The sequence below is a fragment of the Schistocerca serialis genome, chromosome 3 (assembly GCF_023864345.2).
Source record: "Schistocerca serialis cubense isolate TAMUIC-IGC-003099 chromosome 3, iqSchSeri2.2, whole genome shotgun sequence".
Taxonomy (NCBI): Eukaryota; Metazoa; Arthropoda; class Insecta; order Orthoptera; family Acrididae; genus Schistocerca; species Schistocerca serialis.
In genome coordinates this window covers 417,525,894-417,545,335 of record NC_064640.1, presented here as the reverse complement: position 1 = coordinate 417,545,335, position 19,442 = coordinate 417,525,894, and the positions used below count along the sequence as shown (strand labels likewise).

The 19,442-nt window shown below is 39.5% G+C and overlaps 1 protein-coding gene across 2 annotated transcripts in view; it reads left to right on the top strand.

Annotated features, from left to right (window-relative positions):
- Positions 1 to 19,442, top strand: part of LOC126470293 (uncharacterized) — a 602,478-nt gene that overhangs the window by 322,541 nt on the left and 260,495 nt on the right. The gene's annotated exons all lie outside the window — the stretch shown is intronic.

Genomic DNA, 19,442 nt, shown 5'->3' with positions numbered 1-19,442 from the left:
GGAGATCGCGACCTCCCGACCGCTCCTTCCTTGGATGCTCGCGTATATGCAAGTCACGAGAATTGTGCAACATATTTAGAGCAGTTTACTAATACTGGAGAAAGATGTTACGTTAGCATTTTTTCACTGCGTGGACGTATCTGTTTTAATGGTTCTAATGGCTCTGAGCAATATGGGACTTAACTTCTGAGGTCATCAGTCCCCTAGAACTTAGAACTACTTAAACCTAACTAACCTAAGGACATCACACACATCCATGCCCGAGGCAGGATTCGAGCCTGCGACCGTAGCGGTCGCGCGGTTCCAGACTGTAGCGCAGGGCTTAACAACTGGCCGGTTTTGAGCGCGAGTACTCGCGTCTGCTCAGGCACGTGCTCGCGAGCAGGTGCAAGGTCGCGGAGTCGGGAGGCAGGGGAGGGAGGGGAAATGCGCGCGCACGTTTGAATAGGGCCGCAGCGTGCCTATTGAATTCGCGGCGACTGTGTAACGTTTAAAGTACTACGATCAGCTCTTAACAGTCACTTCGCTGGTTAAGAATCATGTGAAGTCACCGTTGTGTAACCCCAACCATGCTTTCGCAGTTCAACCCCCATTGGGAGGAATTGTATCTGTTTACTGAAAAAGATGGTGTTGCAAAATGTTTAGTATGTCACAAAACGCTGAATTCTTTTACGAAATTTAATTTGCAGCGACATTATATGTCGTACCACGCGAAAGACAACGGACGTGGAAAATGTGATTGACCAGATCGTGCACAGGAAGTTATTAAACTTAAAAGGAAGCTATCCGAAGAAGATCTGGACGATGAAGAAAAATCAACTGAGGCAGCTCTCAGAGTGGGTTACAAAATTGCCTTGCTTTTAGCAAAATCCCTCCGCCCCTTAACTGATGGCGATTTAATAAAAGAATGTTTGGTAGTTGCAGCGGAACATTTGTGTCCATCTCAAGTTGAACAGTTTCGGATTGTGCCATTATCTAACATGACCATTATGCGTCGCATACAGGACATGGTAGACAACGTCCAGAGCCAGCTTGCAAATATCTGTAAAGATTTTATGGCGTATTCTCTAGCTCTGGACGAAAGTGTTGATATCACTGGAACAGCGCAGCTTGCCATATTTATTAGAAGTGTTAATAGAGATCTTCAGGTGAGGGAGGAGCTCCTCGATGTAGTAGCCATGAATAACACTACAACCGGAGGTGATATTTTAAGTAGTGTTGAAGAAAGTGTTGAAAATATAGGATTGTCGAGGAATTCTTTAGTTTCAGTGTCTACAGATGGTAGAGGCATACACTAAGCTTATAAAATTATGTGGCACGTGTACACCTTTATTTCTTTGATTTGTCGCAGTAATAATTCGTGAGTGATATCCCTGCAGGTGGCCGCGGATTTACATCGACTGGCGGCAGCTGTTGTGTACCCAACGTGACTCTCCCCACTCTCCGCTCTGGTCCGGTAGTGGGGGTAGAGTGCTCGCGCTGCTCCGTGCTCGCGCCTTGCTGCTCACAGCTTGCTCCGCGAGCACGTATGTTGTGAAGCCCTGCTGTAGCGCCTAGAACCGCTCGTCCACTCTGGCCGGCGACATATCTGTGATTCGCCGTTGGTCTGTTGCGAGCTGACAGACTTGGCACACCAGACGATTACTATGGCGGAGCACTTTCATCCGAATCAGAATTAGCTGGTACACTGCGCAGGTGTAGTCGCCGTTCACGTTGTGCAGAGAGTTGTGGAACTGCGTAAACAGCGTCACTGTCAACAGTGACGAGGGCTCTTCCGCCGGCCGCTAGCCACCCGACAATATTGGCTTCGCATCGCGCTCAAGTATGCTGTGACGTGCGAGGGTCACAAGCGGACGATAGTCCTCATAAGCCAGCAGTCAGTGAAGTCACACATAAACCGTTTCCAGACGTTATACATGCTTCAGTTCTGCACTGAGTAGATGCTTATCCCCCTGCGCGTGTGGTTTTACACATAGTTTGAACGCGAACCCGCCGATAACTATTCACACTTCGTGTGATCTCCTGAGCTAATTTCTCGAAATAACTAGTAGCGAGAATGGCTAAAATCTTGTGCGCCAGCGGACCAAGACTTGGAACGCAATTCTGCCGTAACTTCCACCAGGAAAGAAACATATTCTGGTCTTCTGGCTTGCCTGTCGTTGGGTACAAATTCATTGACATTGATAGCATTGTCATTCTCAGAAGGGCAGTTTCGAAATCTGCTCTTATTGGACAACGGGCTTTTGTTCCTAGCCGCTTTTCCATTGTTTAGTCTTAAAAATTTCCAAAAAGTTAAAAAAAAGATTTATTCTAGTCAAAGTATTGTGGTGCAGGCCTCTAGGCTGCGGCCCTGAAAGAACGTGTTATCTAACATGTAAGCTAAAGCATTGCAGCCTGTGACCCATGGTTCGTCTTCCTGTTGCGTGAATCCAAAGGAAGTTTTGGGGCTCTGACTACTCGAGTGAGTGCGCCAGCCCTCAGCACCAGCCTTCCGACAATATAGCGGCTAGCCTTAGTTCCATTGTGCTGGAGAATTACTGCTCCACGCCGACGTTATGTGTTGGCTGCATTGCAGGACTGACAAAGATGAGAGCTGCTGAGTGCTCGGTGCCAGCATGGAGACAGCGCATTCTCTTTGGTACCGCCGTCGGTGTACATTCGACACCACGCTTACCTAATATGTTCCAAAACGTGGTGCATAAAAACTGGATTTTCCGGTGCTCATACCTCGAGTTCTAATTGTGACAAAACGTAGGTTCAAGTGTTAGGGATATCCCTTGGGCTAGGTTCAAATGGCTCTGAGCACTATGGGACTTAACTTCTCAGATCATCAGTGCCCTAGAACTTAGAACTACTTAAACCTAACTAACCTAAGGACATAACACATATCCATGCCCGAGGAAGGATTCGAACCTACGATCGTAGCGGTCGCGCGGTTCCAGACTGTAGCGCCTAGAACTGCTCGTCCACTCCTTGGGCTAAGGACCATTTGTATACACAACAGAAGAATCACCTTAGAATTTGTATCCACATTACAGGATCGAAGTATGAATATCACACACTTCCAACGCTTAGGCAAATGGAGAAAATCCGTTGGTTGTTTTTGCATTTGATGTGGACTAAGACAGGCTTTGTGGGATTTCTAGAGGCACCATTAGTTCATGAGCGGTTCCTCTGAAAACAAAAAAAGGGTTTTTACTATATTTTCGCTCTCACCAGCAAACCAAAAACCAGCTGAGGATTCCAAGACGGCTATGCATTTTTAATGTCTGAAATTCTTACGATATATTCCTAAGATCCCGATCTCGAACAACTTTGAAAACTTTCTTGATATCTTTATCCGTTTCCCAGATACAGAGGTTTAAAGTTACCCTACTGTCACGCGTAAAATCCGATTAGTGGCGAAATCTAAATTATAAATAAAGGCAGGAAATTGCTCACATTTTTGCGGTATATTCTCTACGCATTTATCTAGAAGAGCCATCTTCCCGTATTCAAAACCCTTTATCCATTATCGATAAACACTACAGTACTTGTTTCTTGGATACCACAACCAAAAAGCCGATTCCAAGAGGGCTACTCACAGAAAATGGCTGTAATTTTTGCACTGTATTCCTAAGATCCCGATCTCGGAAAGCGCTGAAAATTTTCTTCATATCTTTATCCATTTCGGAGATACAGAGGTTCGAAGTTACTCTACCTGTAGACGTAATATACGCACGTAAAATCACGTGTGACGTGAAAACGTAGTTTATGAAGTGACATAGTTCGGAGAAATATACCGTAAAGTATCTCTATTATCATTTGGGATCACCATGTTGCAGTACTGAAGCACACGCAAATCTTTTATACATATAAAATTCTGTCTGACGGGTACACCTAGTTTTGCGTTATTTCAGTTTCACATAAGTAAACTACCTAGATTTTACTGACCAATACATTTCTTTCAAATGAGTTATACACCCTACTGCAGCAGGGAAAAGAAGGGAACCAGCGGGAAAATGCTCCTATCGAGCACAAAAACTGCGAATTTGTTAATGTTTATTTAAAAGACTGGCTGAAAAGCGGCGTACCAGATGCCTCATTCTCCCTTCCTCAGCACCTTCAAAAATGTTCCCAAAAGTTTGGGATGCGAACATATTGGCGTCTTTTTATGCTGAGGGAGAACAAACCAGTGGCATTGGCAAAGAGACAGAAAAGTAATAAATATTGGAAGACAGTAGACAGTGGTTGTGTTATAGAATGAGCAAAGGAGACAATGGCAGTGTAAGAGAGAGAAAGGGACGCAATTGCAGAGGAACATAGTTGACATTGACAGAACTGTACTAGGAAAAGAGTGATAGAGGCAGTGCGAAAGCGGGGGAAAGAGAGGGGGGGGGGGGGGTGAATGGAAAGAAAAAGAGAAAATGGAAGTGGGTGAGAGCCATCCATAATGAGAGACAGAGTATATGATAATAACAATGAGGAAGAGAGAGATAGTGACAGTGAGAAGAGGCATTTGAGTGTCACACTACATACACGAGGTTAGTACGGAATACATGCACAAACACTGAGATTAGATTGCTCACATTAATACAAATTATACAGGGGGTCTCCGAAAAGTTGTAAGACATCAAGCGTGAGTCCTACGATAAAAAGAGGCCGAAATTTTCATATTAACATATCTGCTGCACACAGAGAGGAGGAATACCTTACTGTGTGAGCATAGCGCATTGCGCATATTACCACCAACATATAGTCAATGTCATGTGTCTTTTGGTGTAACGCTGCTGTTCATATCTTTCAGAAAGACTGAATGTTTGATATCACACGTATTTCTCTTGTTTATGTACATTTATTTAGTATTAAGAATAATGCTGATTATTTGTAGACTAGAAATGGGACACTCTTAAAGCGCGAAATGGAGGAAAACACGAGTAACCATGCCAGATTCGCATTACAAATCAATTTATTTGAAGAAATGCAAATTTGGCAGTTTCATATCATTTGTAACGTCTGACTGAAAATGTGTTGCAAAACTATAATAAGTCTAGAATTTAAAAAAAAAGAAATGAAAATTCATTTTAAGGTGTATGTGCCATGCTTCGTTTGTAAGAACTCACTGGAGGTGGAAAGCATGGTCTCACTTATTTCTAAGCAGTAACAAAGAAGACCGTATTGACATCACAGACACAACGAGAAATAAAATTTCCCTTCACGAAAACTGGCCATGGCTAACTGGATCTACCTTTCTTTCAGTACTTTATTTGTTGGTCATTGGAAGGCGAGGAATATTTCCTACCATGAGAAGATAATGTAGTCTGTGAACTCCAAAATTAAACAATATTTTGTTTTATTTCGTTATGCTATGCAATTCGTCTTTAAATTAAAATATTTTCAACTTTCATCACGTGGTGGTGTTGGTTTCTGAGCAACAGCTGTCCCTATCTTTGTTACTTACAGCTTTTCTTAATTTCTTAGTTCAGTATTTTTCTTTATGTTTGTAATCTTGTCTTTTCTTTTCATCATAAAGTAGTGGACACAAAAGATTCTCATCGAAAATAACTGAAATGAAGTAAAATGTGCTAATGGTCGTTCTCGGGGAAAAGCGAGCGAGAAACAGATTTATAAAAGGTTTACCACAGCGGTCGGACATACTCGGCACATTCAGCATTCCTCGTACCCCGAACAAAGTAACTTACTCACTGATAAACCTTGTAGAGGTAGTGTGAAGTAGAAGGAGGCTTCTCTGGTACTTCCAGCTTACCTCAAGTTGTTAGAAGTAACACATTTAGTGGTTTACTAGGAAAAAAGCTTAGATATCCCATTGTAGCACTTCTAGCGTTCCCCATATCAAGTTTCAGTTATGGCTGCTACGAATACAAATCAAAATACATGAAAGGAGGTACAGTTACAGATTATTAGTAACTATCACAAAGTGATGTGGTCTGGGAGAAGATATACAAGAATCCTGTTGTGCGCCTCTGATTGTTCACTCCAACAATGCGTTGCTACTGAAGGCCCCTGCCGTCCGCAGTTGAGAAGAATACATGTGGCAGGAATGCGGCTAAGAGTGGATTGTCGTGATCTAGACAACATACACTGAGATGACCAAAATCATGTGATAGCGAAGCACTTATACAGATGGCGATATTATCGCATACGCAACAAATCAAAGGGCAGTGCATTGGCGGACCTGTAATTTGTGCTAGAGCTGTCCATGTGTAAAGATTTCCGACGTCATCATGGCCACTGAACGCGGGGTAATAGTTGAAGCAAGACGCATATGACTCCCATTTCGGAAATCGTCAAGGCGTCAAGAGTGTGACGAGAATACCTAATTTCAGGCATTACCCCTCACCACTGACAATGCAGCTCCCGACGGCCTTCACGTAACGACCGAGAGCAGCGGCGTTTGCGTGGAGTTGTCAGTGCTAACAGAAAAGCAGCGTAGAAATCAATGTGGGATGTCTGAAAACTGTAACCATTAGGACAGTGCAGCGGAACTTGGCATTAATGGGCTATGGCAGCAGATGACCGACGAGAGTGGCTTTGCTAACAGCACGACATCGCCTGCAGCGGCTCTCCTGGGCTCGTGACCATATCGATTGAACCCTAGACGACTGGAAAATCGTGGCGTGGTGAGATGAGTCCAAATTTCACTTAATAAGAGCTGACAGTAAGGTTCTAGTGTTGCGCAGACACCACGAAGCCATGGACCCAAGTTGTCAACAAGGCAATGTGCAAACTGGTGGTGGGTCCATAATGGTGTGGGCCATGTTTATATGGAATGACCTGGGTCCTCTCTTATGCTCGGCTGCGTGGAAACCATTTGCAGCCATTCACGGACTTCATTTTCCCAAACAATGATGGAATTTTTATGGATAACAATGCGCCATGTCACCGGGCCACAATTGTTCACGTTTGGTTTGAAGAACATTCTGGACAGTGTAACCTCCCCACAAAATAAAAAATAATATGAATCCCCACAAAATAAAAAATAATATGAATAATATTCACAAAAAGTGTAACCTCCCAAAGAACAAATTGCGTAACCTATCAATAATAAAATGTGACTAGTCTCCGAATAAAAACATTGTCGCTCACTTATAACCTTTCAATAATGATTGTGAATTTAAACTGGTGAATTTTGGACGTCAGCAGTGCTGCGTCATGGTCCTGAAAGGTCATTCTGAATAAAAAAGAGAAAATTCTTACTTCAATGAAGTCACCGGATAACGCATATATATCTGCTCTTACAATAAATTTTTGTGGCACAGCCCAGTGCAATGCTGGCCGATAGATTTGTCATGTATGAAAGGAACAACTGGTTTTTCTTTGCAATAATCGGGATGACCAAGGATTGGAGAAATTAGTAAATTCTTTAAATTGAAATGAATGATTGTCAAAAATTACTTTTTATGAGAAAGATTATTATTAAGAGATTTTTTTAAACATTTACTTGGGACTTGTTATAACAATACTACATACGCGCGAGGCCACTTTTACCTTACATTATATCGCTCAGGCTCCGCCATCGCTCCACCACGACCGGCCCAGCCAACACGATACACCAGACTGCTCGCTAGCAACAACTTACTGCTACTACTACACAGTTCCTACTGCAGTCGACACTGCTCTTTGGTCTCAGATTCTCTTATACCTTACATATCGCAGGCAGCGCGTGAGCAATCCATCGAAATTACATCTGCTCGAGTGCGCTAGCAACAAATTTCTTAATCATGGACCTCTTACATAACGCTCCACTGGGGGGCAAAAATTTGGCAGCAATGGTGAGTAAATTGGACTTGCCATGAACAAAAAAATTTTCTATAATCTATTTAGTTAACTAAGTCTACAGTCACAGAATATATACATTATTGATAAGTGCGGAACAAAATAAAAAATGAAATAGAGTGCACAAGCACTGAGTTCAGAACATGACAAAATGTATACGCAGTGAGTACAAAATATATTAACAAATGACATAAAGTGCACACACATTATAAAAGTCTTTAGCATATTTGGGACAACTAATCATATTAACAAATGAAATGAAGTGCACACGCACTGTAAAAGTCTTTAGCATTTTTACATGAATTAGACATATGAAGGAGTGAAATAAAGTGCACATGCACTGAGTACAAAATATATTAACAAATTACATAAAGTGCACACGCACTGTAAAAGTCTTTAGTATTTTTACATGAATTAGACATATGAAGGAGTGAAATAAAGTGCACACGCACTGTAGAAGTCTTTAGCATATTTAGGGCAACTGATCTTATTAACAAATGAAATGAAGTGCACACGCACTGTATATGTCTTTATCATTTTACAAGAATTTAAACGCACTGTATAAGTCTTTCGCATTGTTTTACAAGAACTGGGAAAGGAATGGGAAGGATTGCATCGTAGTTGTAGCACAGTAGGTTGCACGTAGCTGCACTGAAAGTTCATATCTTTCTACAGAAGCACAACACCAAGTGAGACAATCTGAAGTTCTCTTCCCTGAAGTATTTATCAGTGTAGCCAAGACACTGAAATGTTGTATTAATATTCAATGTTATCATTTTGGTAGTACATTAGGTACACCAAACAGTAGGACCATAATAACATCTCCATCGTGCAAGGTGGTGGACAGCTTGGTACGTCAACACCACATTCTTGTAGAATCCATACTCTTACATCAACGTAGAATTAGTGCAAAAACCAAATATAGTGCTCCATGATCATGAGGATGGACAGGACATACGGATATTGCAGTAACCAAACAGTAGGACCATAATAACATCTCCATCGTGCAAGGTGGTGGACAGCTTGGTACGTCAACACCACATTCTTGTAGAATCCATACTCTTACATCAACGTAGAATTAGTGCAAAAACCAAATATAGTGCTCCATGATCATGAGGATGGACAGGACATACGGATATTGCAGTAACTGCTGGTAATTAGGTCAGATGGTGAAGGACATTAAGTCTTATGCTAGTCATCATTGAGAATTACATTAGTGTATCAACCGATTTGAATAATTATTGGCACTCATTGGTTAGTTACTAAACATTTCTGTACTATGTATGGAGTATTACAAAACATTATTCACAAGTCATCTATATACAGTAATTATTAGCACTCATTGGCCACTTACAAAGCATTTTATCATGCATTATTCAGAAGTCATAATTCAAAGCAAGAGTTAATTAATGGCATAGCATTTATGCATAAGTCGTCATATTACAGTAAACAGTGGAATTCATTGGTCAGTTACTAAACATGTAGCAAGTATTGAGTATTAAAAAACACTATTCATAACTCATCTGATTGCAGTAATTATTGGCACTCATTGGCCAGTTACAAAGTATTCATATAGTTTTACAAAACATTATTCAGTATTATTCACAAGTCATCATTCAAAACAGGAGCTAATTATTGGCATAGCATTTATGCATAAGTCATCATTCAGTATTACTCAGAACTCATGATTCAAGTGACATAGGACATATTTAAAATGCAACACACTGTAACTATTACTCAAGGTCTGTAGGCCAATAATACATAGATATAATGGATTCAATACAACAGAGAAATTTGTATTATATTTAGAACTAGAAATATATCTTAAACTGGTGGCATTATTTAGTTATATACTGGTAATAGCTGGGACAGGTAATATTTTTTCTTGTGCTAGCAATGCATTGCGTTGGGATCGATAATTGCTGAGGCATGAAAATATATACTTTTGACTTATTGCTGGAAATAAGGATTAATAACATCATTCGTCATGAGTAAGCTGTAGCAAGGTTATGAAACAAGTAGAGTATATGTGATCACATTCATGAATGATACACAACTGGGTAAAGAAAATACAAGTACTGGAACAGATTTAATAATTAAATGCTTATAGCATATTAATATCATGAAAAGCTTCTCCTGGAAAAAATACAAAATGGATTATTGCCCTGAAAGAAAAAATGTATATTATGCTGAAAAGTAGTAAACTTCGAATTAACAGGTAATGAAGCGTGTACTTAATATGTATGTACTCAAGTTATCTTTCCCAAAAACATTCAGTCATTATACTATGCGACATAAGACATACTGTCAAAAGGAACTGTAATAAATACTTAAATAACTACATAGCATCTCTTAACTAATAGTAAATATATAAACTTCATCATTATTCTCATCTGCAAGGCAAAACTTCATTATTCATATTATAATAACTTCATCATTATCATCATCTGCAAAGAAAAACTTCATTATTCATATTACCATATTCTTCATACAACTATTCATCATCATTTATTATCATCTGCAAAAAATAGACACTTCATTATTCATATTCATATTACCATTTACTTCATACAACTATCCATAGTATAGAGTTTCTTATTTCTAGCATATTTCATCACTAAAATTAACATGTGTAGTTCTGTCTGACAGCCTGCATCAATCGCCTCGTATTCTGAAAGAAAAATAATTAGTCAAGACTGCTACCATACGATGTGTGTAGTATATTCTGGTTAATGCTTGTTAATTCTGATCCATTTACTCTTCATGACAAGTTATTGCATTTTCTTTCGTTCATTCCGATGGTTATACTTCCATTTCATAGTAAACCACTGTGGTTGTTTAATTTACTTCTTTTACACGTCATTGCTTTCTGAAAATGATGAATAAGGATTAATATCTTGCATTTAAATCACATACTCATTAAATGAAAACTTGTTTCTAGTGATATAATTAAGCATACAGCATAGCATGACAGAAAACGTATTAGGTCAAAAACATAGACAGTTTTCAAGTGCAAAAAATGTACACACAGTATCATAATGTAGTAGAAAAAAAATGTAGAATAGTCAAGATATTGAGATATCATAAGGCAAAATGTCAAAGTCAACTTGTTTGTTACATCTTAAAGATTTCATAGTGCATACAGAGAAAAATTCTACTTACGATAGGAAAACGATCATAAATACACAAAAAATGGAAAATGTGCACGGTCTGATATATAATGACAAGAAAAGCGACCTGCTAACCTTACCTTGCTGAGCACTTGCCAAAAACAAAACAAAAAAATCATCATCAGTAAGTGGTCATATAAATATCTGGAAATGGCATTACAGTGTGGTAAATCATAAAGTATGTTCATTCAATAAAGGGTTTAATATTGGAGACATGGTGATTGCCCTTGCTTTTTCTGGTTCTCAAAGTTTCGACGTGCACTACATTAGGGTGAGGAATGCTTCGTATTCTATATGGACCTGCGTATAGAAGCTCAAATTTACTGCATCTACTCTTTCCTCTGTTGGATAAATAATGCGTGCGTACTAATATCTTCTGTCCTATGTGAAAGTCACGGCGTGTACAAACCTGTTTTTGCTGTCTTCTCCGGCACTCTGCGGCACGTTTGATGTTGTTGAGCACAATCTCAATTATTTCATGGTGGCGTAGTCGACGAGATGTAGGAAAGGATACTAATTCTTATTTTTGTTAGGTGGTTCAACATTTTTCAATATAACAGTCGGAGATAGCATAGTAGATTCATTTGGTATGGAGTTAACTACATCCTAGAATGAGAGCATGTGTGTATCCCAATCAGTATGTTTTTTATGGCAGTATATTCTACATAGTTTACCAATTTCTTTCATTAGTCGTTCACAAGGATTCGAAGAAGCGTGGTACCTGGATATATAGATCGGAGAAATGTTTCTTGCTCGTAACATACGTGTCCATATAGCAGATCGAAACTGTGGTCCATTGTCGGAAATTACTTTCAATACATGCCCTACATGAAATAAAAAATCTTTTACAAATGCATTCGAAATAGTTTTAGCAGTAGCTTTGCGTAACGGAGTGAAGGTAACAAATTTCGAAGTGAGTTCATCAGCGACAAAGATGTAACAAAAACCTCTATTAGATCTGGGAATCGGACCAAAAATGTCTACAGCGGCCATGTGTCTCAATTTAACGGGTACAATGGGATGTAACGGAGGAATATGTGAAGTCGTGTCTGATTCAGCTTTCTGGCAGATTTTACATGACACTAAAACTCGTCGAATACGTTTCTCCATATTCGCAAAATAACAGTTCTGTCTCAGTATAAGAAGACATTTTCTGGCTCCGTAATATGCGTAACTTAAATGAGTATACCAAATTAATTTGTTAACAAGCTCGTCAGGAATGCATAGTAAGCAATTGTTGCTGTCATGGTGAGAGCGGCGAAACAGAATGTTATTGCGTACAGTGTAATGGTTACTGATGGTAACATTATTCCTATCTTGCCAAAGGTGTTTAATTTCTTTCCACACGTTGTCTTTGCTCTGCCCTTGTGCTATGTCTCGTAATGATGACAAAATAAAATTTTCGAATTCAACTTGTTGAATATATATGACGCTAAAACTTTCTTGGCAGAAGTTGGTTGCGATGTCTTACTGATTGTTGCTGAGAGAACGGGATAGTGCATCTGCTAAAATATTTTGTGTACCGGGAATGTGAAGAATTGTAAAATTAAATTCCTGTGAATAAAGTTTCCATCTGCTTAACCTGTCATGTGTAAATTTAACTGAAAGTAAAATCTGTATAGCTCTATGATCTGTGTAAACGGTCGTATGTCTTCCATAAAGAAAATGCCTAAATCTCGTAAATGCCTATACAACACATAATGTTTCAAGTTCTGTAACAGAATAATTGCGTTCAGCAGGTGACAGAATGCGACTTGCAAAGGCGATGTTTTTAATTACTCTAGTACCATCTTCTTCAATTTCCTGAAAAATGTGTACGCCTAAAGCGGTGTTAGAACTGTCGGTGACAATGGAAAAATTTCTGGTATGATCTGGGTGTGATAAAAGTGGTGCATTCAACAAAGCATGTTTCAGATTAGCAAATTCAGACTGTGCTTGGCTATCCCAGGACCAAATAGCGTTTTTACCCGTCAATTGGCATAATCTAGGAGTGTCTATGGCAGAGTAATGAATAAATTTACGGAAAAAGTTAATTAATCCCAAAAGGCTGCGTAATTGTTTCTTTGTCGTTGGAACAGTAATGTCACGTAAAGCTTGAAGTTTTTCCGGGTCAGGCGCAATGCCTTCTGCTGGAATTACATGTCCAAGAAATTTTATGGAAGTTTTCCCAAAGTGCGATTTGCTGAGATTAACTGTGAGTCCTTGTGCACGAAAAGTTTACAACAATTGTTCCAGAATCAGATCCTGTTCAGACCAGTTACTTCTGCAATAAGGATGTCGTCTACATACGTTGTGATTCTGTCTTTAAGTTCTGTTGGAAGTATAGTATTGAAACCGCGAATAAATGCTGCTGAAGAAATTGTTAAACCGAACGGTAATTTGCAAAACTGGTAACAGTCATTAAAACAGAGAAATGCTGTGTACTTCCTGCAGTTTGGATGGACCTGAATTTGCCAAAATCCCGACTTCAAATCTAATGTGAAATAAATAGCAGTTCCATGAAATTTCTGTAAAAGTTCTTCTTGTGTCTGTGGGCGATCTGTTTCATTAGTAATAATGTCGTTCATGTGACGCGAATCAAGTACGAGCCGAAGTGAGCCATCCTTTTTCATAACAATATGGAGCGGGTTTATGTACGGACTAACTGCCGGTTCAATAATACCTTGGTCAAGCATAGCTTGCAATTCTTTCTTAACTTGTTCTCTGTGAATACATGGAATGGGCTAATGTTTGGCTTTAAACGTGTCGTGCTGTTTAACTTGAAATTCATACATAAAATTGGACACAGTACCAGGGACGTTGTCAAAAACTGGAGCTTGCTGCAAAAGAATATTGCGTAGTTGAGTACGTTCGTCGTCTGTAGTTGCGCTGCTTTGTTTTACTTTATCAGAAATCATTTGCATAACGTCATAGTCGGCTTCGTCTGCTGTATTGTAGTTGTGAACATACGTATCTGTGAACAATGTGGAATGACAGTCTATGTTACGTGATGCAGAAATGACCTCTGTCCGATTAATTGTTTGTTCTTCTGCAGATAAAGAGTGCTGAAATTCTAATGCCAGTTGTACATTTTCATCCTTTAACATTAAATAGGAATTTTGAAAGTCAATAATTGCGTCATGTTGTACCAGAAAATTCGTACCTAAGATAACGTCTGTTGTCAGTAAGGGAACAATCCAAAAATTTGAGTGGAACGTATGACCTGCAATACAAAATGATAAGTGTGTCTGTAATTTTACATCTACTCCTTTACCAGATACTGCTCCTTTTACTTTAGTTTTGCCTAATGGTAACGTAGGATAGGTGATCTCTTGGTTGCATTCGTTGAAGGTTTCTTCATTTATAACTGACATAGGTGATCCAGAATCGATTACTGATGAAAATTTGGATGATCCAATCTTTACTTCAATGACAGGGTGGGAAATGGTTTTTTGAATAACAGGTTTTTCATGCAAAAGAGTGTCTCGGATGTCGTCAAAAGTAATAACATTTTCGTGAACAAGAGTCTGTGTATCAAAAGTATTGCTTACGTTGCAGGAAGGTTCAATCTGTACTGTATCTAGTATAATTCTTTCTGACGTACTGTTATTTGCGGGAGGATGCTGTGACATTTCAACTATTTGTACTCTTCTGTTATTTCTTCCTGACGTATTAGGTTCAGGATGATATCGACTGTCTGGTTCGTTCATGATAATCTGTTGTTGCGGATGATTCTGCTGCTGGTAAGACCGACTGTTGCGCTGAAAATTGTGCTCATTACTTTTACGTCTGTTATGATAGTCATTGCTATACGGCGCGTTGCGATAGGAATTGAAATGTGTTTTCTGTACGTACTGATTCTCTTGTTGCGGTGCGTTACTATTTGGTGGAGCCGACGCTATACGTGTAGGCGGCGAAACATTAAAGCTTGGTTGACCTTGCAGACTACATTGTTGGTTAGGTATGCTAACCGGCTGGTTTTGTTGTTGTTGAAGAGAAAAAACCTCTATTGCTACCAAAATGTGTTTCCTGTTGTTGATAATTTTGACGATACTGATGATTAAAAATTTTGTCACTTATTATAATTACGCTGGTAGTTCTTGTCATTTCGGGAGTGTCTAATGAAAACTGTCACTTTCGGTCAAACTTGTCATATCAGGTTTTCTTTACTCTTTCTTAATGCTAGATAGATCGATAGTTGAAGAGCTGTTTTGATAGATATAAAGGATAGTAAAAGAGTAGGCAGCAGTGCAGAAAACTAAAGATGAAACAGCACTACTACGGCTCGGGGCCCTGTGCACGCTACGGTACATATTCATCGAAGTGTAATGAATCCCCTGAGGTCACTTACGCGCTGCAAATAAATTTTAATTTCTGCATTACAGGCAATGCCGGTGAAAATTCGAAAGAAAATTGTTGTATCCAGTCCAAAGGGTGAATCTGTGTTCTGTCATTATTAAATAACTTTAATTTTCTCACTGATAGAAAGTGCTTATAATCACAATTATCGTCTCTGAATGTCTGAACTGGTTCAGGATTGTATGATAATCCGTTTGTCTGTGACTGCTCGGAATCTAAGTCACGTACTCTCTGTAAATTACCTAAATTACACTGGCTGTGTGAGTGTGACAAATGTTCGGAAAGTGGCGTATGCTGTGATGTGTTAAAGGCTGAAATATTTTTCATCTCCATCAATTCGTGCTGTAAAAATGACAATTTTCTACGTAATGTATTATTGGACGAACCTATCTCACTGATCGTCTACTGTAAATTTTGGAATTCGGGTGTTTTATTAAGCGAAACTGGTGACGTATCGTCTGATTTGGTGTCATTATTATTTTCGATAACATCAATACGACTGGCCAATTCGTCATATTTTTCAGTCAGTGCTTTTACCTGAGCATCGTTTTTAGTAGCACAAGCATTAATTTCTTTTTGTATTTTACATGTGGTTTTGTTCAGTTTCTTAACGTCTGCTTTGATGGCATCGGGATCCTGTATTAGTTCCAACTTTTCAAGTCTGTTGGTCACTGTCTGAAAGTCTAATGTGTGTGTGTCTGTTTTTGTTTTAAGATCGGAGATTTCATCATGCAATTCGGTGTTCAACTGTTTGATAGTATTAATTTCGTCTGATACTGTAGCAATATTGTTGTCTACGTATGTTTTTGCTTTCGTAAACTACTTTCGCTTATCTTCCTGTCTCTGTGTAGTAATTGTTTCCATGACTTGTTTCTTTACTTTGTTCTGTTCCTGTACAAATTTACGGTAACGCGTTTCACTGTTTTGTAGGTGGTGATTAAAACGTTCGTCAATTTGGCTGTTCTGTTGGTCAAATTTCGTGTCTACTTTCGCATCCAGTGTGCGTGAAAGTTCTGATGACATTAATTTAAACTCGTCGCGTAACTGTGTTGCGTTTTCAGAACATTGTTTAGCGACTGCACTAATTTCATCTCTAAGTAATTTAGTAGTGGCTGCATGTGTATTACTTAATTCTCGTGCCACAGATCTAATTTCTTCACTACTGTTCCTAGCAAAAGCCTTAATTTCCTCACGTAATTGTTCTTTAGTATCATGACATTGCACGGCAACGGCTGTAATCTGTTCACTAAGTTGTTTGTTCCGTTCATTAAGTTGTTTGAAATTGTTGTCTTGTTCTTTCTTCGACTGTTTGAGATTTTAATTAAGTTGTTTGTAATTGTTGTCGTTTTTCATTGAATTGTAGCAATAATGCTACAACTTGATCCAAGCCAAAATTACCGACTCCATTCTCTGTACTGTGTGATGGTGCATCTGCATTTGTCACGTTTTGTAAAACCATTTGGTCATTGTCTGATTCACAAAAAGGTTTGCTAATTGGATGTGGACTGTGGGTCACTACCTCGGAATCAAATAAATCTGACGTATTTTGACTACATTGTTCATCTTCGTGAGAAAAATTTATCTGTTCACTATGCAAATTTTGCAAATCAGGCGTGTCAAACTGGGCAGCGTTCATTGTATCGGAACGTGCCGCGTCATCAATTGTTAAATTTACTGTGGACATAATTGAATTTGTTTGCCCATCATTAGGATTTAACCCAATACTTGTGATCTACATCTACATTTATTCTCCGCAAGCCACCCAACGGTGTGTGGCGGAGGGCACTTTACGTGCCACTGTCATTACCTCCCTTTCCTGTTCCAGTCGCGTATGGTTCGCGGGAAGAACGACTGTCTGAAAGCCTCCGTGCGCGCTCGAATCTCTCTAATTTTACATTCGTGATCTCCTCGGGAGGTATAAGTAGGGGGAAGCAATATATTCGATACCTCATCCAGAAACGCACCCTCTCGAAACCTGGCGAGCAAGCTACACCGCGATGCAGAGCGCCTCTCTTGTAGAGTCTGCCAATTGAGTTTGTTAAACATCTCCGTAACGCTATCACGGTTACCAAATAACCCTGTGACGAAACGCGCCGCTCTTCTTTGGATCTTCTCTATCTCCTCCGTCAACCCGATCTGGTACGGATCCCACACTGATGAGCAATACTCAAGTATAGGTCGAACGAGTGTTTTGTAGGCCACCTCCTTTGTTGATGGACTACATTTTCTAAGGACTCTCCCAATGAATCTCAACCTGGTACCCGCCTTACCAACAATTAATTTTATATGATCATTCCACTTCAAATCGTTCCGCACGCACACTCTCAGATATTTTACAGAAGTTACTGCTACCAGTGTTTGTTCCGCTATCATATACTCATACAATAAAGGATCCTTCTTTCAGGCACTGATTATCTCTAATTAGAGGATTATCATTATTACACTGAATGTCGCTAGTATTGTCAGTCAAATTATTCGAGTCGGCTTTTTCACTCATTGCACATCGCGATGTACTATTAGCAGTTTTTCGCGGCATTTTTAGAAATCAAAGCTAAGCACAAACTCAAACAAAGACAAAGCAAAAATGGAACAAATACAATTACAACAAAGAGCAATAAATTGCCGATGATCTGTAAAGGAAACAGTGACAAATTAGTAAATGCGTTGCGCCATATGCAAACTACATTTAATATTAAGTAAATAAGAGCAGATATATAACTGACTACCTCTCAGAAATTCGCAAAGAAAATACGATCCTGGTCGGTTGTCGACAAGTGTAACCACCCCACAAAATAAAAAATAATATGAATAATATTCACAAAAAGTGTAACCTCCCAAAGAATAAATTGCGTAACCTATCAATAATAAAATGTGACTAATCTCTCAACAAAAAAATTGTCGCTCACTTATAACCTTTCAATAATGATTGTGAATTTAAACTGGTGAATTTTGGACGTCAGCAGTGCTGCGTCATGGCCCTGAAAGGTCATTCTGAATAAAAAAGAGAAAATTCTTACTTCAATGAAGTCACCGGATAACGCATATATATCTGCTCTTACAATAAATTTTTGTGGCACAGCCCAGTGCAATGCTGGCCGATAGATTTGTCATGTATGAAAGGAACAACTGGTTTTTCTTTGCAATAATCGGGATGACCAAGGATTGGAGAAATTAGTAAATTCTTTAAATTGAAATGAATGATTGTCAAAAATTACTTTTTATGAGAAAGATTATTATTAAGAGATTTTTTTTAAAACATTTACTTGGGACTTGTTATAACAATACTACATACGCGCGAGGCCGCTTTTACCTTACATTATATCGCTCAGGCTCCGCCATCGCTCCACCACGACCGGCCCAGCCAACACGATACACCAGACTGCTCGCTAGCAACTACTTACTGCTACTACTACACAGTTCGTACTGCAGTCAACACTGCTCTTTGGTCTCAGATTCTCTTATATCTTACATATCGCAGGCAGCGCGTGAGCAATCCATCGAAATTACATTTGCTCGAGTGCGGTAGCATCAAATTTCTTAATCATGGACCTCTTCAACAGTTCGGGCGAATGTTTTGACCACCCAGATCGCCCGACATGAATCCCATTGAACATTTGTGAAACATAATCGAGAGGGAAGGTCGTACACAAAATCTTGCACCGGCAACACTTTAGCAAATATAGACGGCTATAAAGACAGCATGACACAATATTTCTGCAGGGGACTTCCAGCGCCTTGTTGAGTCCATGCCACGTCGAGGTGCTGCAACTACGACGGGTGGAAGGAGGTCCGACAAGATGTTAGAAGGTATCAAATGGTTCAAATGGCTCTAACCACTATGGGACTTAACATCTGAGGCCATCAGTCCCCTAGACTTAGAACTACTTAAACCTAAGTAACCTAAGGACATCACACACATCCATGCCCGAGGCAGGATTCGAACTTGCGACCGTAGCAGCAGAGCGGTTCCGGACTGAAGCGCCTAGAACCGCTAGGCCACAGCGGCCGGCTAGGAGGTATCCTCTGACTTTTGTTACCTCAGTGTAGTATGCGCTGTTCTAAAAATATTTTCTGAATGCAGCTATATGAAAATTGTAACTGTTACTGTCTCGAACACGTTCGAGCGACGTAAATACCGGGTGATCAAAAAGTCAGTAT